Below are 20,929 nucleotides of genomic sequence, written 5' to 3'. Positions count from 1 at the left end.
CACAGCCAGTGAGGACATGAACAGAGCCCCTTCCCTCACCATGGCCCTGACACCCCCAGAAGAAGTCCCTCTGCCCAGTTACACTGAAAAAGAGAAAGAATGGGCCGTGGCTGAGGGAGCCACCCTGACTGAAAAGGGATGGTGGATAATGCCAGATGGGCTCATCTTTGTTCCAACAGCAACTAGAAGGCATCTAGTCAAGGAATACCACCAACTCACTCATCTGGGGAAAACTGCATTAGAGGCCCTTCTCAAGAAGCACCGCTACATCAGTCAGCTGCCAGCACTGTGCCAAGCAATGAGTGAATGGTGCATAACGTGCTAAAAATAATGCTCAGATGGCAAAGCGCCCCCCACCCCAGGTGTCCAGAGGGTAGGAGCAACCCCCTTCGAGGATCTAGAGGTAGACTTCACGGATGTGCAGCTGAGCAGGGGGTTCAGATATCTCCTAGTAATAGTATGCACATACTCTGGATGGGTCGAAGCCTTCCTGACCAGGACGGAGCAAAGCTGAGAGGTAGCTAAAGTCCTCTTGCTGGAGATCATGCCCCAGTTCAGCCTGCCATTAGCAATCATAGTGACAATGGACCCTCATTTGTAGAAGACATTGTACAGGTCTTGACCAAATCTCTCAACATCACCTGGAGACTCCACACCGCTTACCAGCCCCAAAGTTCAGGGAAAGTAGAGCGAATGAATCACACCCTTAAGGGAACCTTAGCAAAGTTTTGCCTGGAGACTAACCTCCCACGGCCAGATCTGCTACCCCTAGCTCTCCTGCGTGCTCGCTGCACACCTGGGACATTAGGTTTCTCCCCATTCGAGTTAATATATGGATGGCCTCCCCCATGCCTGGGGAGCCTTCCAGGAAACTTACATCAGGTTGGAGATAAAAAAATAAAGGAGCAGCTTCAGGCCCTGGGGGCCACCCTAAGTAAATTACAAAAGTATACCATTGAGAAGGCCTCAATCTCAGGTACACTCCTTCCAGACAGGGGACTCAGTTTGGATCAAATATTGGAAGAAAGACCCCCTCAAACCACAGTGGAAAGGGGCCCACACTGTTGTTCTAACCACCCCTACTCCCTCAAGGTCTCAGGTGTCACCCCATGGGTCCACCACTCAAGAGTGAAGAAAGCTCATCACTCGAATGAGGAGCCGTGCCAGTGGAGAGTCCAGCCAGACCTCACAAACCCGCTCTGGCTTCACCTTCAATGAGACCCCACCGACTGATGGACACCGGCTCACCATGGTCCCTGGCTCTCATCAGGGTGATTTCCCTCATCTTGGGAGTCAAACTCTACACTGTTGCCCCTCCTGACTGGACTTTCCCCCAGAGGCTTACTATTGTCATTGCTTATTGGGTGACCCCAGGGTGTATTACTGCACTCACTTGTCCAGGTTTCATCTGCTGCCAGGTTAGGCACGATGGCTCCCTCTACCTAAGGTTGTAGACCCCACTTTTACTGGCCCTCTGTGGTCTACCCTTGAACACATTTCACCATGGTCTTCCTGGCCCCAGTCAGTCCTGGTCTTCTGCTACCTGGTGTGCTGTTCCTCCTCACTGCCTCTAGTTTGCCCGGCCCGGCAAGGGGGGCAAACTCTCGTATCACTATTACTGGCAAAGGGACTCTCCAGCTTATCCCCCTCAACCCCACACCAGCACCCCCACTGACTTCTTCCAACTGGGATGGGCACACACCAAAGTTTAACCTCCATTTTGATGGATGCCAGCTTCTTGATACTGCCTGGGAACCTCATAGACTCTGTTCCTACCATGGCCCTCACAGAGGTTACTGGCTGGTAGATATCTACATCTGTGGGGGCCCTATGCAACAGCCAAACACCTGCCCCCAGTTCTGCTCACAAGCCTGGGGATGCAAGTCCTGGGTGGCAACTTGGCCGGGAATGGAACAATGGTCCAAGGAGTGGTGGATCCTCATACAGCACAGTGACATCCAGATTTCCTTGTCACACAACATCCTCTTGCCCTAACAATCACTGTATACCACTCACTCTCTCAGTCCTAGAACCCAATGCCACATCATGGGCCACAAGAATCACTCTCCTGTTGGGCCAATATCACTCTATAGGGACCGACCCCATGGCCAAGTTTATGATTAAGTCCATGTTCACCCCAAGCCTTGCAGTCAACCCTCAGAGTCAGACAGAAAATAACCCACCCTGTCATATGCCTGGGTCCCCCATCCACACACAGCAAGCATCTATAGTGCAACTGGTAGGTATGATTAACGTCTCCCACCAAGCACTTAACCACTCAAAACCACCCCCAGCGTCTGACTGCTGGATCTGTATGAAACCCAGTCCCGTCCAATACCTAAGTGTCATCCTCAACCAGTCCACCATGTCACCTCCCACCTTGGCACCGGAGACCTCAGATTATCCCTTTCTGGTTCTGGTACCACTGTACGGAAACCTTCCTCTCCCGTCATAGGTCACAGTCGGGTCTGTGCGCCTAACAACAATTTTCTGTCTTGTGATCAAGGAGTATATATTTGCATCACCCCACGCGATCAATCATGCACACTTGTCAGTCTCTTACCTGATCTTTCAGTCCTCCCCGGGAGCGATGCCCCACTTATATGGAGACCTCCTAGCTGCGTTCCCCCGCAGCCATCCCTCTTATTGTGAGCGTGCTGGCCGCGTCAGGTGTTGCCCTCAGCACCACCAGCATTGGGATGCCTCAAGTTCAGTACCAGGGGCTAACTCAACAACTCATGGCAGATTTTTCCACCCTCATTCAATCAGCCCTGGCCCTGCAGTGCCAACTCGATTCACTGGCCTCAGTGGTCCTCCAAAACAGGCATGGGCTCAACTTGCTCATGGCCACGCAAGGGGGACTCTGCCTCTTCTTACAGGAGAAATGTTGTTTCTATGCTAATGAGTTGGGGGTGGTCCAAGAAACTCTGAACCAATTACAGGAATGAGTGAATCACTGGTGGGAAGCACTCCAGCAGACGACTTGGTAGGATTCCCTCTCACAATGGTTCCCTTGGTTTGCCCCCCTCATCGGCCCCCTCCTAATGCTCCTCCTCACAGCAGCATTTGGTCCTTGTGAGCCCTTACTAGATTTATCACCGCTCAAATTGCTAAGATCAGACTCCAGTTGCTCCTTACTCACTATCGCCCCTTAGAGAATGAAAATGATGCCCTCTAAACTAGGTGTTTAAAGGGGCATCAAAGCGGGGGGAATGATAAGGAAAAATCTGTGTCCTAAGATGGCCAACCGAGCCAACAAGGGAGTCCCAGCCCCTGCCCCAGGGCTCTTCTGGGTTCTTCTCTCTCTGCTCTGTTTCCCACATGCGCCAATCCAGGTTCCTCTCCCCGCCCTGCTTTGCACACACACCAAGATTGCCCAGTGTGTGGAAGTAGAAGTGTATAAATTACCCCCTTTGTTTGTGCTCGGGTCTCAGACCTTTGGAAATCACTCTCCTCTGAGCCCACTGGCATTAAATAAACCTCCTATCCTCCAAGATCTCTGAATGCCGCTTGGTTCTTCCATCGGGCGATCCAGTCCAGGTTCTGTAACACCTTGGCTACATAACATATTCACAGGTTCCCAAGATTAGCATCCAGACATTTTTTTTTTTTTTAGGGGAGGGGGATTATTTCGCCTACCACAGAAATCATCCCAGAGGAAAACAGAGAGGAAAAATAAATGTACTCACCCCTCTAAGTCCCAAATGCAGGTAATTGCCCTGAAACACTGAAGTTCTTTTCTGTGAAGTTGATTAGTTAACTTCTTATTCCATGATTGAATAAACTGACCATTTTCTCTTGTCCTTCACAAGCCTCTACATTCCAACCTAATAGTCTATCCAGAAATACGAATAAACCAAAGCAACCCTTACTGCTCCTTTTTTTTCTCCTTGCTTCTGGAAATGAAGGAAGGGAAATTCTGCCACCTTTCATTTTCCTCTGAGTGCCCTCTCCTTCTCTCCTTTTCATCTTGGGGTGCTAAGTATATCCTCTACTTCTAACGCCTTTACTCTACCTGGCATACATTACAGAATTTTCCCTATATTTTTGTTATTTTCTTTTTCTTTTATTCTATCCTTTCCTCGAAGACATGGGAAACACCTTCTTTGCTGCCCCCCATAGTACTCAAGGAAATATAAGACATTTATGACCCTTAATAAATATGCCAAAATTCCTTTTCGTATATTTTCAACATTATCCAGATTTGAAAGTTTAACTAGTTAAGAATGCCAGTATCTACTAAAAGGCAAACAGCATCAATAGGAGAGGAGATATTCTAGAATAAATTTAGACCATGCAATGGTCTGTTAGTTTATAATGACACTAGAAAAATACAGACATATTTTACACATTTAGTGTCAAGTCAAATCCAGGGTGGTTTAACTAATCCCAAATAATATGAGACCTTTCTGGTATAAAATTCTAGAGCATAGATCTGAAAGATTGTTTCTGGTATATTTTATTTGCAATAATTTTGTCCTCATTTTCTAAAGTTTAGCTTTATCTCAAAATATTTACATTTATTTTCTTTTATTGACTTTGCGTTATGTTCATGTACATTCCACAATCTTACCAATTTTTGACAGAGGTAGTTGCTATGCTTTTTTCATGTCAGCCAACTTAGAAATCATTAAGAGGGAGAAACCAAAATTCTTTTGAATTTTGTCATTGTGTTTCTCAACCACTGTAGCAAAGTCCTTGAGAAGATCATCTAGAATTACCTGGGAACAATGAAATGGATGAATGTAAACATCCAAAATAAAGGCAGAGGATTACCAAAGTCTGTGAGACACAGAGTCAAAATATTTTTTAAAGTCTGGATGGAAATATATTTCTAAGTATGAATTCTATTATTTATAGGGAAGTATAAATATAAAAATTAAAGGGATAGAGGGCCATGGAGATTTTGGTATATAGTATTCCCTTCCAGTCTTGTATATACAAATTTATGATGTAGTATTCAGTTTTACAGTCTAATATTAATGCTTAACATTATATCTGGAGCATTTGCTGTGTTACAGAATATTATTTGCGAACATGAATTTTAGTGGCTGTATAATATAGCCACATTTAGGCATGCTAAAATTTATCTAACCTTTCCTTTATTGTTGGATATATAGGTAGCACCAATTTTTATTTATATATAAGTATGATATGTTATGGACTGAAATGTGTTCCTCAAAAAATCATGTTGAAATCCTAAGCTCCAGTATCTCAGAATGTAACCTTATTAGGAAATAGGGCATTGCAGTTGTAGTCAAGATGAGGTCATATTAGAGTAGGATGGACCCCTAATCTGATAGACTTGGATACAGAGACATGCACACAGGGAGAACACCATGAATATGAAGGCAGATATTGGGCTGATTTGACTACAAGCCAAGGAATTGCCAGCAAACCATCGGCAGCTAGGAGAGAGGCAAGGAATATTATCCCTCAGTCTTCAGAGGGAACCAATGCTGCCTGAACTTTTGGCCTCCAGTACTGAGAGCTTACAAATTTTTGTTGTTTAAGCCACCTGGTCTGTGGTGCTTTGTTACAGCAGCCTTGGGAAACTAATAAAATAAATTTTTACATCATTTTTCTATCTTTGATTATATAATTATTATAAATTCTAAGAAGTATAATTACTATATTAAAGAATATTTTTAAATCATAAAACTATTTACAGCCCTATCAACATAACTAGTAATTGCAATCTTTGCCAAATTAACAAATGAACTATAGTATCTTGATAATTTCCATTTTTTACTGTTAGATTATTTTATATTTTATTTTCTCTGTAACTTTAGAATGTGGGAAAACTATACATTTTATTAAACCTCTTTTGCATTTGAAGACTTATTAAACTGTCATTAATTGTAATCATTTTTTTCTGTTGATTCTTTTGGCTTTTCCAGTGGCCAGTCATTTCATCTGAAAATAACACTAGCTATGAAATTAAGAGCTAACAGTGCCAATTACATATATTAATTATTTTAATCTTCATAGCAATCCTTTGAAGTAGATAGTATTATGATTCCCAATTTACAGATAAGAAACAGCCCTGAATACTACATGCTAAGTGGCAGAGCTGGAGTCCATGAATCCGGCTTTTTTTTTTTACTTTTTCTTTCAGCTTCTCCTTTTTTTTTTTTTTTAATTTAAATTCATGTTAGTTAACATATAGTGTATTACTAGTTCAGGGGTAGAATTTAGTGATTCATCAGTTGCATATAACACCCAGTGCTCATTACATCATGTGCCCTTCTTAACGCCCATCACCCAATTACCCCATCCCCCCACCTCCCTCCTCTCCAGCACCCTTAGTTTGTTTCTACTGAGGAGTCTTTTATGGTTTGCCTCTCTCTGTGTTTTATGTTGTTATTTTTCCTTCCCTTTCCCTATGCTCAGTTTTGTTTCTTGAATTCCACATATGAGTGAAATCATATGGTATTTGTCTCTCTGACTGACTTATTTCACTTAGTATAATACATTCTAGTTCTAGTTATCCACGTCATTGTAAATGGCAAGATTTCATTCTTTTTGATGGTTGAGTAATATTCCATTATATAAAAATGATTAAAATAATATTATATCACATTCCTTAGTAACTACTAGATCACACCATAAAGCTTTTAATCTATATGAGTCTATATTTTTCCATCAAAGGATCATAGAAAGTAATCATCATTGAATTATACTTATTTCATAAATATTGTGTGTATTGTACTACAACATTAAAGGAATAAAAAACTGAAAACAGTTTGCTATAATTCTATCGGTGTAAGCACACTATCTAATGAGTGGAAGTTTGAGAAAGGAAAACTTGTTTACCATCTATGTTTCAGAATACACAACCTGTGAAAAAACCTTGACTAGCAAGCTTACTAAAACAAAATTCACAGGTTCATGGTAGTGCAAATGGGACACAAGTCTAGAATATCCAATGGGAATACATTCCTGATGCACATACTCCTAGAAATCAATTTTAACATGTTAACCTTAGTCTCTTGATCTCAGAAATATCAAACAAATAAGAACTATCAAACACACTAACAAGGGAGATGTTAGTACAGTAGAGGTACGTACATGTACTAACACCCTGACTTAGTGAAAAACAGGTTTAAATCTTACCTCTGTGACCCAGAATTGCAAAGAATATATAAAATAAAATTTTACCATGCACTTGATCTTCAGTTGCTTGGAGAATATCAATGACTGTTGGAGAACTGATAATGTCTATAGAGACATATATCAAAATATCAAGTTAGATATTAAGCAAATTTTGTAGTAGGTCCTCCAAAGGTAATACCCAAAAGGACAGTTAAACATTTCTATCATGGAACATGTTACTATATATATTTATGTACTATATACAATGTATGGTACATTTTTACATTTTAAATTAGGCATTACATGTTGCTTTATTATATTATTTATTATATTATTATAATACTTATTATAATTAGGTATTTCATAATGTTTTATACTAAATACATGTATGTATAAACAAAAAATGGTAAAAAAATTCAGAGGGAGAGAGGAATAATCACAATTGCATGACAGGTGAGAAGTAAACATAAAAATTTAGAACCAAGAGTTATGAACATTTCAGGATTTTGTACATTTTTTGAACCATTAATTATTTCTTTGAAATTTGACTTTTAAAATGTTTTAGCCCATATATATTTACAGAAAAAAGTTTCTTTTTTAACATATGCAGAGCCCAGGGATAATTATAACAGAAAAAGCATGGGCTTAATTCTCCATATGTTTGAAAGCATGAAAGTTAAAAACATGCTTTTGTGTTAAATAAGGGTAATGTAAAATAGAAGCAAATGTTACAGTGAGTTTATTTACAGCACATTGTCATTTTATTCCCTTCATGTTTTGTAACTTATTATAAAGTTGAGCTGAAATAATTAAATTCATTAAAGTAATTTAAATAATATGAAACAGTTTACCTTTGTTTTGGCATCCTCTTTGTCGTTTGCTTTAGCAATTAATAAGTCAGAGAACCAAAGATATTCTTAGAGGAAATTGACCCTTCTGTATGGATGGACACATTAGACTTTAAGTGCCTGTCATAGGTAATGGAATATCATAGAAGAACCCATTTCCTATAAGATCTTTTCCACATCTTCCTGCACGACCAGACATCTAAAGAGATGATCACATAACTTTTAAAATAATTTCATGTTTTGTCTCTGTAATCGGTTAATGTCTAACTTACCTATATCATGTGAAATACTAAACTTTCAAAAACCTTGAAAGAGTTCTTTGTTGGTTGGTATGTTAATTTTAGAGAAGTTTAAAATATTTTATTTTACAAATATATTCCTAAAATGTGGTTGCTTTTTTAGTAATCACTGTTCGAAGATCATGATTTTTAAGCAAGACAATTTTCATCTTATTTACCAATGTATTTCTAGAAATTAGTCTGAACTGAGAACATTGTAGACAGCCCATTTATAATCACTGGTGCCTGGAACCAATCGGGTACTCCAAAGATGTGGTTACCTCTCCTTCATACTATTTTTGTTCAAGTTCAATAATATTTACCAAAGCAAGAATATTATCAAGAAAACTAATCTGTTTAGCCAATGATTGCTTAAAACATCTCTAAATATAATCATATTCATGTCATATATCTAGAACAGATTTTCAAATATTTTATGTAATCTCCAAATGTTTCACAATAAATGTGATTTATCTTGGCTTACTGAATGGATGTTCCAGATCCCTGGGTATACAAATGTAACAAAAGGCATGTAGCATAAATAGCTGTCAAAAGTTCAAGGCATCCAGATAAACAGAATCTTTTTTAAAAACAACAGGTTTACATGGCATATTAATTCCCAAAGCAAGGGTTGAGGTAGCTGTTATTACCTATGAGTGGAAGGTAGAAAAAAATCAGAAAAACAAATTTAACATACAAATACATAGGTGTATACATAGGCACTAAATATTGACTTAATTAGACCCCCTGAAATTATGAGTAAAATCCAATTGGAAGCCAGTGTCACCAAAAATGCAAACTACATTTTCATTTGGAATAAATAATTGTGAGTCTCCTAGAGATCTGCATTCACTTTAATGTTTTTCCTTAATATTACATTTCCAGATTACAAAATAATGTGAAATCCAGATTACAAAATAATGTGAATTCAGTAAGCATTCTTTTTTTGTATAAATAAAAGCAATAGGTTATAAAAGGAGTATTACTTTTATATTAAAATATTTCTAAGAGAAAAGAGTAGGGAATAAAATCGGAGGCAAAGCAAGAACCCCAATGCGTTTAATATAATTGATATATTTGATGATGTAGCTACCATTTTATATGTGCTTTCTATTTGTGTTTTAAATCTTTTTGTCTGCTTTCTTGATTACTTTTTGATTTATTTAGATGTTTCTTAGATGTTTCTCAGGTCATGATCCCAGGGTCCTGAGATGAGTCCCGCATTGGGCTCCCTGCTCCGTGGGAAGCCTGCTTCTCCTCTCCCACTCCACCTGCTTGTGCTCTCTCTCTCTGCTCTCTGTCAAATAAATAAATAAAATCTTTTAAAAAAATAAAAATAAAATAATTTTTTTATTTAGATAATAATAGTTTTAATTTACTCCCACTTACCATTTTCTAGAATCTTTTGTGTATGTTTGACCATCTTTTATTTTCCTGAAATCATCTTTATTTTGCCTGAATTGTTTAGTTTCATTTTGGTGATCAGGTGAGATGATGAACTTTCTCAGTTTTTATTAGTCCAAAATTTTCCACTTGCCCTCATTCTTGAAGGATAGCTTTGCTTTGTATAAACATCTAATTGGATGATTATTTTCTTCCAGTTTTTATAGGTAAATTTTTACTTATCTGGATTTAATTTTTCCTTTCAGGAAGTCAGTTACAGTAATCTCTCTATTTTCCTCAGGGAGCTTTCTGTGTGTTTTGTCCTTAAGGCTATATCTTTATACAATATAGTTTATGTTAAAACATATGAACTAAAACTTGCAGAACTACAAAAAGAAATAAAAAATTTTACAGTAAGAGTGAGAGATTTTAACACTTTCTACTCTCAATAATTCCACTCTCAGTAATTGATAGAAGACAAAAAAAATTATAACTAATACAGATTTAAATTAAGAACCCTTACAGGACACTACAGCCGTACCTGTAGAATACATCTTTTAATTCATGTATGAAACATATTTTTAAATAAACTCTATTTTTAGAACCTTTTTAGATTTACAAAGATAGCACAGAGTTCCTAAATTCTCTGCATCCAGTGTCCCCTCTTACTAACATTTTAAATTTGTACTCACATTTGTTACAATTAATGAAAAAATATTGGATTATTAACAAAAGTTCATACTTTTTTCAGATTTTCTTAGTTTTTACCTAGTGTCCTTTTCCTGGATCCATCCAGGGCATCACTTTATATTTAGTAGACATGTGTAACTAGGCTCTTCTCAATTGTAATAGTTTCTCAGACTTGCCCCCCCCCCAAAAAAAATTAGGTCTCTTTGGAGAAATGACTGATTCTAAGACTGGGACAAGAAATATACAAGGTGAGCCTGCAACATCTTATTTTGCTGGAAAGTAAGAAAGTGTTCAACAACAATGACAACAACAACACACAATATGGAAGCATGCCGAAGGAATGCAAGAAGTAGGTGAAAGAGCTCTCAATGGTCAAAACTGGAACAATTTGAGCAATAAAAAAAATAAAGTAGCACTGAACTATAATCCAAAGCATAAAATAAATGCCCATGTGTCCATACTGATATAAATAAATGTTGGATACATAAGTAAATGGAGGAGAAATAGCATATCACCTGTGTAAAAGAATTTCAAATAATTTATGTAGATACTCCAACTATAAAGAAGTGGGACTACCTATTCCTTAACTGTTGGCCACACAGAGTGACTTCCTTTCAAAGAAGACAGTATGGAAAGCAGGAAGAAAAGGTAACTTTATAGTGGAAAAATATAACTAATACTATCTTTGCCAGGTGCCCCAAATTAACATCAATAGTGGTAAGTCATGTCAGTAGTCTTATCCTTGATTTGATATTGTAAGAGTGGGACATTACCTCTGTGGTCTTCCTTCAAGAAATACATAACCCTAGTCTAATGATGAGAAAAACACCAGAGAAATTCCAATGGAGGCATGTTCTACAAAACGCCTAGCCAGTAATCCATAAAACCACCAAGATCTTCAAGAACAAGGCAAATCTGAGAAAGTGTCACAGCTAAGAAGCACTCAGGGGATCCAACAACTAAATGTAAAGTGGTCTCCTGGATGGGATCTTGGAACTTTTAGACAAAAGACATTAGGGGGAATAACAGGAAATCGGAATAAAGAATGGACTTTAAGTTAAAACATAATTTACCTGTATTAATTCATTAATTGTAATGAATATACCCATACTAATGTAAGATATTTATAATATGGGAAATTGGGTGTGTGGTATATAGGATGCTCTCTGTACTATATATACAACTCCACTTTCTAACCATAATACTCAAAATTTGTCAAGGTGAAGCAAACAGAGTCATTCTGGAAAGAAATTTGACAATATATTCTCAGAGACTTAAAATCACTTTTGCCCTCTGAACTGTTACTTCACTTTGCAGAATCAATTGATTTCCAAGTCAAAAATCAGAAATGCTGATACATGTTTATAGGCAAAAAGTTTCAACAATTAGCAGAATATTTAAGTAAATTATATATGTGTATATCTTGATGCAGTCATAAAATGTTTATTATGTAATGCCAATTAATAATATTCTTAATTATTTACTATTAGGCAACTAGACAGAATACCAAATTGTGTACACATTATATATTAACCATGTACAAATGTATTTAAAAGAATGGAATAAAATATGCTAAAACCTTAGCAGAGCATCCCTCTAAGTGGATTATGGAGAAGGTAGATAGGGTGACTTTCTTATAAGCTGTCAGGGTACATTTCTTTCCCCTACTTAGTCTAAAGGAATGAAGGCAGTGTTTTTAGGAAAATGATCAACAAACTTTACCAACCTTGATGTGCCTCAGTCTGAAAAGCATCTCTACAATTTTTGTTTCTACTCCATTGATCTGTGATGATATCCAATGCCCCACTGTAACAGACAATGTAGTTTATAGCATTGTCTTGTTCCTCTCAGTCTGTGTAAGATCTTCCTTAAAGTCTGAAATACCCAAAGAGTACACAGTATCAAATTAAAGCATTTATTCTTCAACTTCACAATTGTGTCATATGTTAGGGATGGGGTAATTGAGTGATGGGCATTAAAGAGGACACTTGAAGTAATGAGCACTGGGTGTTGTATGCAACTGATGAATCACTAAATTCTACCTCTGAAACTAATAATACAGTATATGTTAATTAAACTGAATTTAAATAAAATTTTTTTAAAATGTTTAGAAAACAGTGCAGAGTTAAACACACTTCTAAAAAGAGTGATTGTGTTTTAGTCTAGAACCCAAAGCCTATTTAACCTATAAAATATCTGATACCTGGTATTTAAGCAGAATAGTTCCACAGTACCCAACATTCAAACTTGAAATCTGATACCAATGAACAGACACAAACACAAAACGGGGACATGATGGGAAGATAGAGAAAAAAGACAGCTATCTACAAGCCGGAAAAGAGACTTGGAATAGATTCTTCTTTCACGACTCTCAGAAGGCACCAACCCTGCTGACCCCTCCATCTCAGAATTCTACCCTCCAGAACTATGAGAAAATAAATTTCTATTGTTGAAGCCCTCAGTCTTGGTACTTTGTTACAACAGTGTTAGCAAACTAAATGTATCCCCATTTTTTTTCTCTTACCTGATTATCCACAACTGCAGTCAGTATAAGTACAGGCCAGAGAAATTTCATAATGCTTCTTAAGGTTTTTCTTCATTTTTTTTTATTTCAGCCAGCCACAAAATTATTCTTTGAACTCAAGCAGTTGAAACTGATTTTAAAAACTGAATATAAAGTTATGTTCAGAAAAATTAGTAAATATATTGATTACAATGTGTTCCTTTATTTTTTAACTTTAAGGTTATGTCTATGCACCCCAGGTCAAAAGAATGCCAGGTAATTCAAGCCCAAAACATAACTGCCCCTATTAGAGAATATTCATCAGGCATTACCTATGTTGTCTGTTTATCAGCTTACCGTTTAATTAATTTGCATGAATTTGCATTAATATATATTTAACAAGAAATTTAAAAACCTCTGTACCTCTCTCACTTTTCATACCCACCAAATTTTTATTTATTTTCTATATCCAGTGGAATTGCATTTTTAACATTAAATTTGATGAAAAAAATTTAATTATCCTAACAATTGCATACAAATTCAAGTACTTTATAGCTGGATAAGTAGAGAAAAATTTTATCTGCCAGAATCTCTTTTTTCTAACACACACTGTAATTGACTTTCTATTGGTGCCAAAATTAGCCTTGAGATATGTTGGGGTATTCCTCAATTAATAATTCATTGTTTGGGTGGAATGATGTAGAGAAGAAGGGAGAAGAGGCTCCTTGGTCATTAGAACAGGCCTGTATCAGCCATCCTGTAAGATACCAACTGGCCTCTGCGCCACTAAAGCCTGGGTGCACAGATGTGTGCAATCTCACTCTTTCCAGACCCAAGTTTATTCTGTACGAACATCCCCATCTCAGAAATACACCCAAAACAGTCAGAAGACAATAATTTATTTATAGTCATTTCTTTCAACAGTAGGTAAGGACAAATACCAGGAAAGAATCATGAATGAGGGTGGGTATTTGTAACTATTATCATAAATAATTTTATTTCCCAGGTAAATTTAAACATTAGAATGAAACAAAGAGGAATTTCTTTACACATTTGTGTATTTTACATTAAGACATTACAATAAAAACCTAAAAATATATTTCTTGAAAGTTATACTAAAAGGTAAATATGTTAGATAGCTTGCTCTAATTAGATGTTTGGTATTTTAATGGCTATCCTTTATAAGTGAAACTTGCAAATTAAAAAGATAAAAGAAAATCTTGAAAGCAACTAGGGACAAGAGTTCCTTAACTTATAAGGATAGACACATAAGGCTGGCAGCAGATCTGTCCAGAGAACTGGCAGACCAGAAAGGACTGGCATGATATGTTCAACATGCTAAATGGGAAAAATATGCAGCCAAGAATACATTATCCAGCAAGGTTATCATTCAGAGTAGAAGGAGAGATAAAGAGTTTCCAAGAAAAACAAAAATTCAAGGAATTCATGAACACTAAACCAACCCTGCAAGAGATATTAAGGGGACCCTTTGAGAGTAAATAGAGACCAAAAGTAACAAAGACCAGAAAGGAATGGAGACAATCTACAGGAACGATGGTACCTTACAGGTAATACAATGGCACTAAATTCATATCTTTTAAAAATTACTCTGAACGTAAATGGACTAAATGCTCCAATCAAAAGACTTAGGGTATCAGAATGGATTAAAAAAAAAAAAACTAGGTCCATTGATATGCTGCTTACAAGAAACTCATTCTAGACCCAAAGACACCTCCAGATTGAAACTGAGGGAATGGAGGACCATTTATCATGCTATTGGGCATCAAAACAAAGCTGGAGTAGCCATCCTTTTATCAGACAAACTAGATTTTAAACTAAAGTCTATAATAAAAGATGAAGAAGGACACTATATCATAATAAAGGGGTCTATCCAACAAGAAGATCTAACAATTGTAAATATTTATACTCCTAACTTAGGAACAGCCAAATATATAAATCAATTAAAAACAAACTTAAAGAAACTCATGTATAATAATAAAATAATAGAAGGGGACTCTAATACCCAATCACAGCAATGGTCAGATCATCTAAACAGAAGATCAACAAGGAAACAAGGGCTTTGAATGACACACTGGACCAGATGGACTTAACATATATATTCAGAGCATTTCATCCTAAAGCAGCAGAATGCACATTCTTTTTGAGTGCACATGGAACATTTTCCAGAATAGATCATGTACTTGGTCACAAATCAGCCCTCAACAAGTACAAAAAGATTGAGATCATACCATGCCTATTTTCAGACCACAATGCTATGAAATTTGAAGTCAACCACAAGAAAAAATTTGGAAGGACCAAAAATACACGGAGGTTAAAGAACATCCTACTAAAGAAAGAATGGGTGAACTAGGAAATTAAAGAAGAATTTTAAAAATACATGGAAACAAATGAAAATTAAAATATGACAGTTCAAAACCTTTGGGGTACAACAAAGGCAGTCCTAGGAGGAAAGTATATAGGCCTTCCTCAAAAAACAAGAAAAGGCTCAAATATGCAACCTAACCTTACACCTAAAGGAGCTGGAAAAAAAACAGCAAATAAAGCCTAAATCCAGCAGAAGAAAGGAAATAATAAAGATGAGAGCAGAGGGATGCCTGGGTGGCTCAGCGTCTGCCTTCGGCTCAGGTCATGATCTCAGGGTCCTGGGATTGAGTCCCACATCAGGCTCCTTGCTCAGCAGGAAGCCTGCTTCTCCCTCTGCCTCTCTCCTTCTCTCCCCCCACCCTTGCAAATAAAAAAATAAAATCTTAAAAAAAAAAGATGAGAGCAGAAATAAAAATATCCCCCCAAAAAAAGGTTAACTACTATGAACTATGTACAGCTTTGGAGGATGAGAGTGAAATGGCAGCCTCCCAATGCCCCCCATCCTGGAGGAGCGGAGAACTCCGGGCCCCACTCCTCAGTGAGCCCCCAGTGAAAAGCAGTCAATCACTCCCGTCTCCCCCATCTCTGGCCACACTCCGTGCTCACCCAGCCTGTGACCGGGCATTTCTATCTCCAGCACCCGACCCCATGTGGAGTCTCCAAACCCAGCAGATCCCTGCAGTGTGCTCCCATGCCACTCCTCCCAGGGGAGGAAGGGGAGTCTCCCTGGATCTGCCACTTGTTGGGTCCCTGCTGGAAGAGCAGTGGCCCGACTGTGCTGCGGATCATGGTTTATGGCAACCCTGAGCTGAGAGCCCGCTCCTCGGCTCCGTCTGTGCAGCTGGCTTCCATGTTGTGATACCTGGGAGCTCTGCTGCTCTCAGGCACCCCCGGTCTTTCTGTGAGGGTCCTGAGACCACACTGTCCCATGAGGGTTCCATCCCCCACTTAGCCACTGGAGCAACATCCCTCAGCGGAGCCAATTTTGTGCTCCGCTGCTCTATCACTTTCCAGAAGCAGTGGGCGGAGGCCCCCTCCTCTGCCGTCTATCCTCCCGAATATCGCCTCAGATTCACTTCTCTGCACATCCTACCTTCCAGAAAGTGGTCGCTTTTCTCTTCAGAGAGTTATTGCTATTCTTTTCTTCGATCTCCTGTTGAATTTGTAGGTATTTAGAATGGTTTGATCCCTAACTAGCTGAATTCCTGGAACCTGACGAAATTTAGGTCTCCTACGTCTCTGCCATCTTTCTCTTCCCCCTTATCATTAACAGTTTCTTATGGTTTGCTTGCCTCTGTCTCTCTCTCTTTTTTTCCCTTTGTTCCCCCTCCCATATGTTTATCTGTTTTGTTTCTTAAATTCTACATGAGTGAAATCGTATGGTGTTTGTCTTTTAAATTCATTAATTTTAATTGGAAGTTTGGTTATAAACATTACCTTTTCCCAAACATTTTACTAGATAATCCTGAAATCATTTTGCTTTTTAGTTACTTCATTTCTTTGTGGTTTGATATGGCTTTGACTTATGTTACAATTTTACATGATCAGGATGTCAACACACTTTCCAATTATGAATTAGGTACCTCTCAGCAAATATTTAACTAGTTCAAGTTGACATACTTTAGTATTAGGGTTACTAACCTTTTTTCTTGCATTGGCATCTATAATGATCCTTTGTTTTTCTGTGGTTCATGGAAGGCAATTCCTTCTGAAAGTCTAGTTTTACTATGTTCAAGAAGAACTTGCATTGTAAGTCCCTTTTTTCAAACTTTCTTTTCTTTTTCTTTTTTCTTTTTTGGAATTTTTTCCCCTCACTTTTCTAGTTCATTTTCTTACCCATATCCCTCCTCATTCTCTTCCTTTGGCACTGAATCTACTTATTTATATTTTCCAAGGGTTCTTATTCTGGGATTATTGTTCTGCTTCTAAATCCTCATCAGATTTTTCCAATCATTGTACTGGATCTGTGTTTATTTTCTTCTTGAGAAGGGGTAATATTTATAGGTTAGTTATTTTGGGGTTGTCTTCTGAGCAGTGTGAATGTTCTGTTGTGGGAATTCTGTATTCTGTTATAGTCCTCTGAAGAGTACTATTTTATTATATTTTATTATTTTATTATTTTATTTCATGAGGCAGTTAAACTCAAATTAAAAACCTCTCTTCTGAGGAACAGCTAAAATCTACATCCTTTCATCCTTAGTTGGGATGCTTAGAGTTTCCTTTGCAGGTGTGTGGGTCAGTAATTAGATAAATTTGAGCCTACATTATTCACAGATTTTAGGGATTTCCTTTTTTAGTTCTTTCCTTTCTGGGATTCTCCCCTCACTTCTTAATGGCTACTATTGTTCTGAGCTCTGTTTTCTCTTTCTTCAAACAAAAAGATTGTGGGATGTATGGGAGGGAAGTTTATCAACACTTTGGCTTCTCTACATGTCCCCAGGCTAAAAGCCATGGAACTGGGGTTTTCCACTTTTGTTGTCCTCTTTTCCTGTTCCTCCTCCAGAACTTCTCTGCTTTTGTTCACGCTTCAGTGACTTCAGGTTACTGTTTTTTATTTTTCTCAGAGGTTACAGTTGTACCTGCAGGAGGGTAGGGTACATAGGAACTCATTCAGCTGTAACAGAAGCAGAACCGATTTTCTTTTTGTTTTTAGAGAATTTCTGTCATACCCCTGAAGGGTCAGATATATATTCTAAAGGATTGCCATAATTTTCAGGAAATTCTGCTGGTATTTTTCACATATGCTGGCATTTTTCACATATATCTTTCTGTTCTGTTTACCTATAAAATAAACTGACCACTGATAAATGCACATCTATTTTTTTTTCTCAAAATATTGAGCAATAGTATCACAAAACCCCCCTCATTTAAAGGCAAAGCAACATTCACACAGCAATTTTTCTTTAACTTTCTGTCTCCCCTATTAAAGCTAGAGATATTGGAGGTTTGGTGGGGGTCATTTCAAAGGCCCACACCAGGAAAGGGTGAGTCACCAGTTTCTTGTGGACTGGACTAACCTCTACTTTATAATCTCTGCAGATAGCTCTGAGAAATGCTTCTTCAGGATGAGTTAGCTAATGAAGTACAAGTAATGAGAAGATGGAACACAGCTTGTTTGAAATTTTTATGATGTACTTCTTTATTATGTATACATTGAGTTATTAAAAAGATAAGGAAACAGGGTACATATAGTTTGGAATACAGGAACAGTTCCCCTAGTGTCCCATTCCTCCTTGAGCTTATATTGAGCTGCACACTGCTCTAATTCTAACATTTGTAGATTATCTAGATCAATAACTGATTTGTTGTGTCTCTCAGGACTGGGTTCCTAAATATTTGGAGAATTAGCTGAGTTCTGCTTTAACATAATTCCATTTGTTCAATTTTCCTAATTTTGCAGGACAAACCAGGTTTGCATCTGTTGTTTTAACTTAATTGATAGTATCTTCCTCAATCTTTACTCTCCATATTGTTTAGGGTGATAAATTGGAAGAATAATCTCTGATTTGTCCTTGGAGAGTTTTGAACAATTTTAACTCTATTTATGTTAAAATTATACATATTGTATCCTGTATTTACCCTGTTAATAACCAACATTAATTTGTGACAGTCTTTATCCTCTTCCATAATCATAGTGCCATAGAATTACCTATACTTGATTACAATATTGCAGAAATGAATAATTCAAGTTTTCTGAGATTTTAGTTTTATTTTTAAATATTTAGTGCTTGATTTAGATATAATTCCTGATTCCTCCATAAAAATTCACTGTCTTGCAAATTTGATTTTCAATCTCAAATGCCAGCTGATTTTATTAGTTTTTCTTCACAAACACAAATATTTTATGATCTTTTTACTTATAATTTTGTTCAGGTGAATCAGTTACTGAAATACCTCAAACCTCAAACTTTTGACAATGCAGATATTGAAAAGCAAAGAATGTTTCCCTGTTTTGTGGAAAAATGTGAAATTGATAGGCTGCCTGCAGGAGGGTTGGGCATTATACTTAATATTGTATGAATTTGGAGGAGAAGCAAGTTGGTGGAGGAGTAGGAGACCTAAATTTTGTCTGGTCCCAGGAATTCAGCTAGATAGGGATCAAACCATTCTGAACACCTATGAACTCAACAGGAGATCAAAGAAAAGAATAGCAACAACTCTCTGAAGAGAAAAGCGACCACTTTCCGGAAGGTGGGATGTGTGGAGAAGTGAATCCGAGGTGATATTTGGGAGGATAGACAGTGGGGGAAGGGGCCTCCATTGCCGCTTCTGGCAAGTGATAGAGCCTCCGAGCACAAAATTGGAACTTTTAGAAGTAGGCTCTGCTGAGGGACGTTGCTCCGGTGACTAAGTGGGGAGTGGAACCCTCCCTGGGACAGTGTGGTCTCAGGACCCTCAGGGTCACAGAAAGACTGGGGGTGCCTGAGTGTGGCAGAGCTCCCAGGTATCAGAGTGGGGAAGCCGGCTACAGAGATGGAGCCGAAGAGCGGGCTCTCAGCTCGGGGTTGCCATAAACTGTGATCCACGGCACAGTTGGGCCACTGCTCCTCCAGCAGGGACCCAACAAGTGGCAGATCTGGGGAGAATCCCCTCCCTCCCCCAGGAAGAGTGGCACGGGAGTGCACTGCAGGGATCTGCTGGGTTTGGAGACTGTGTACGGGGTCATGTGCCAGAGATAGAAATGCTCGGTCACAGGCCGGGTGAGCCCGGAGTGCAGCCAGAGACCGGGGAGACGGGGGTGATTGCTTTTCTCTGGGGGCTCACTGAGGAGTGGGGCCCCAGGTTCTTGGCTCCTCTGGGGCAGAGATTGGGAGGTCGCCATTTTCACTCTTGTGCTTCAAAGCTGTACAGAAAGCTTTCAGGGAACAAAAGCTTCCGAGAGCAAACCCGAGCTGATTACTTAGCCCTGACCCAGCAAAGGTGGGGCAATTCCCCCTCTGGCAAAGACATTTGGGCACCACAGCAACAGGCCCCTCCCCCAGAAGATCAGCAAGAACAGCCAGCCAAGACCAAGTTTACCAATCAATGAGAACAGCAGAACTCCAGTGCTAGGGGAATACTGCACATAGAATTCATGGCTTTTTCACCATGATTCTTTAGTCTTTCAAAGTTAATTTTTTTTAACTGTCTTTTTTCTTTTTTTTTTTTTGAATTTTTCTTTTTCCCTTTTTCAACCAACATTTTATCATCCCTTTTTTAAAAAATCTTTTTCATTTTTCATTTTTAGAATCATATTCTATCCCTTCATTGTAGTTAATCTTGTTTTTGGTATATATATATATATATATAGTTCTCTCATTAAAATTTTGGGATACAGTTTCTTCTAACAGACCAAAATATACCCTAAATCTCTAGTGTATGGCTTTGTTCTAGTCTCCTGCCTGATCACATTCTCTCCTTTTTTTTTCAACCATCTTCTCAACTTATCAATTCCTTTTATAAAATCTTTTATAATTTTCATATTTACAGTCATATTCCATCCCTTCATCGTATTTACCCTTATTTTTGTACATATATAAGTATTCTTTCTTTAAAATTTTGCAGTTTCTTCTAACAAACCAAAATATGCCCAAAATCCAGTATGTGGCACTGATCTATTCATCAGCCTGATCATATTTGATCATATTTGATCATATTCTTTTTTTTAATCTTTTTAATCTTTGTCTTTTTCTTTCTTTTTTCATTCTTCTTCTTTCTTTCTTTTCCTGGGGTTTCAGGTCTCTTCTGATTTGTTTAGTGTATATTTT

General features: G+C 37.9%; 1 long non-coding RNA gene across 1 annotated transcript; it reads right to left on the bottom strand.

Annotated features, from left to right (window-relative positions):
• Nucleotides 1-1,895: 1,895 nt before the first annotated feature.
• On the bottom strand, nt 1,896-15,527 carry LOC145719602 (uncharacterized). The gene is made up of 4 exons (XR_014142494.1): nt 12,819-15,527; nt 12,021-12,169; nt 7,947-9,518; nt 1,896-7,221 (listed from the first exon to the last, which is right to left on the bottom strand). It is a non-coding gene; the product is annotated as an uncharacterized LOC145719602 (long non-coding RNA).
• Between the last annotated feature and the right edge of the window lie 5,402 nt (nt 15,528-20,929).

This window comes from Leptonychotes weddellii, chromosome 2, assembly GCF_054177405.1.
Source record: "Leptonychotes weddellii isolate Sample4059 chromosome 2, ASM5417740v2, whole genome shotgun sequence".
NCBI lineage: Eukaryota > Metazoa > Chordata > Mammalia > Carnivora > Phocidae > Leptonychotes > Leptonychotes weddellii.
The sequence above is the reverse complement of the archived record's forward strand: the minus strand, read 5'-3'. Positions and strand labels throughout refer to the sequence as shown.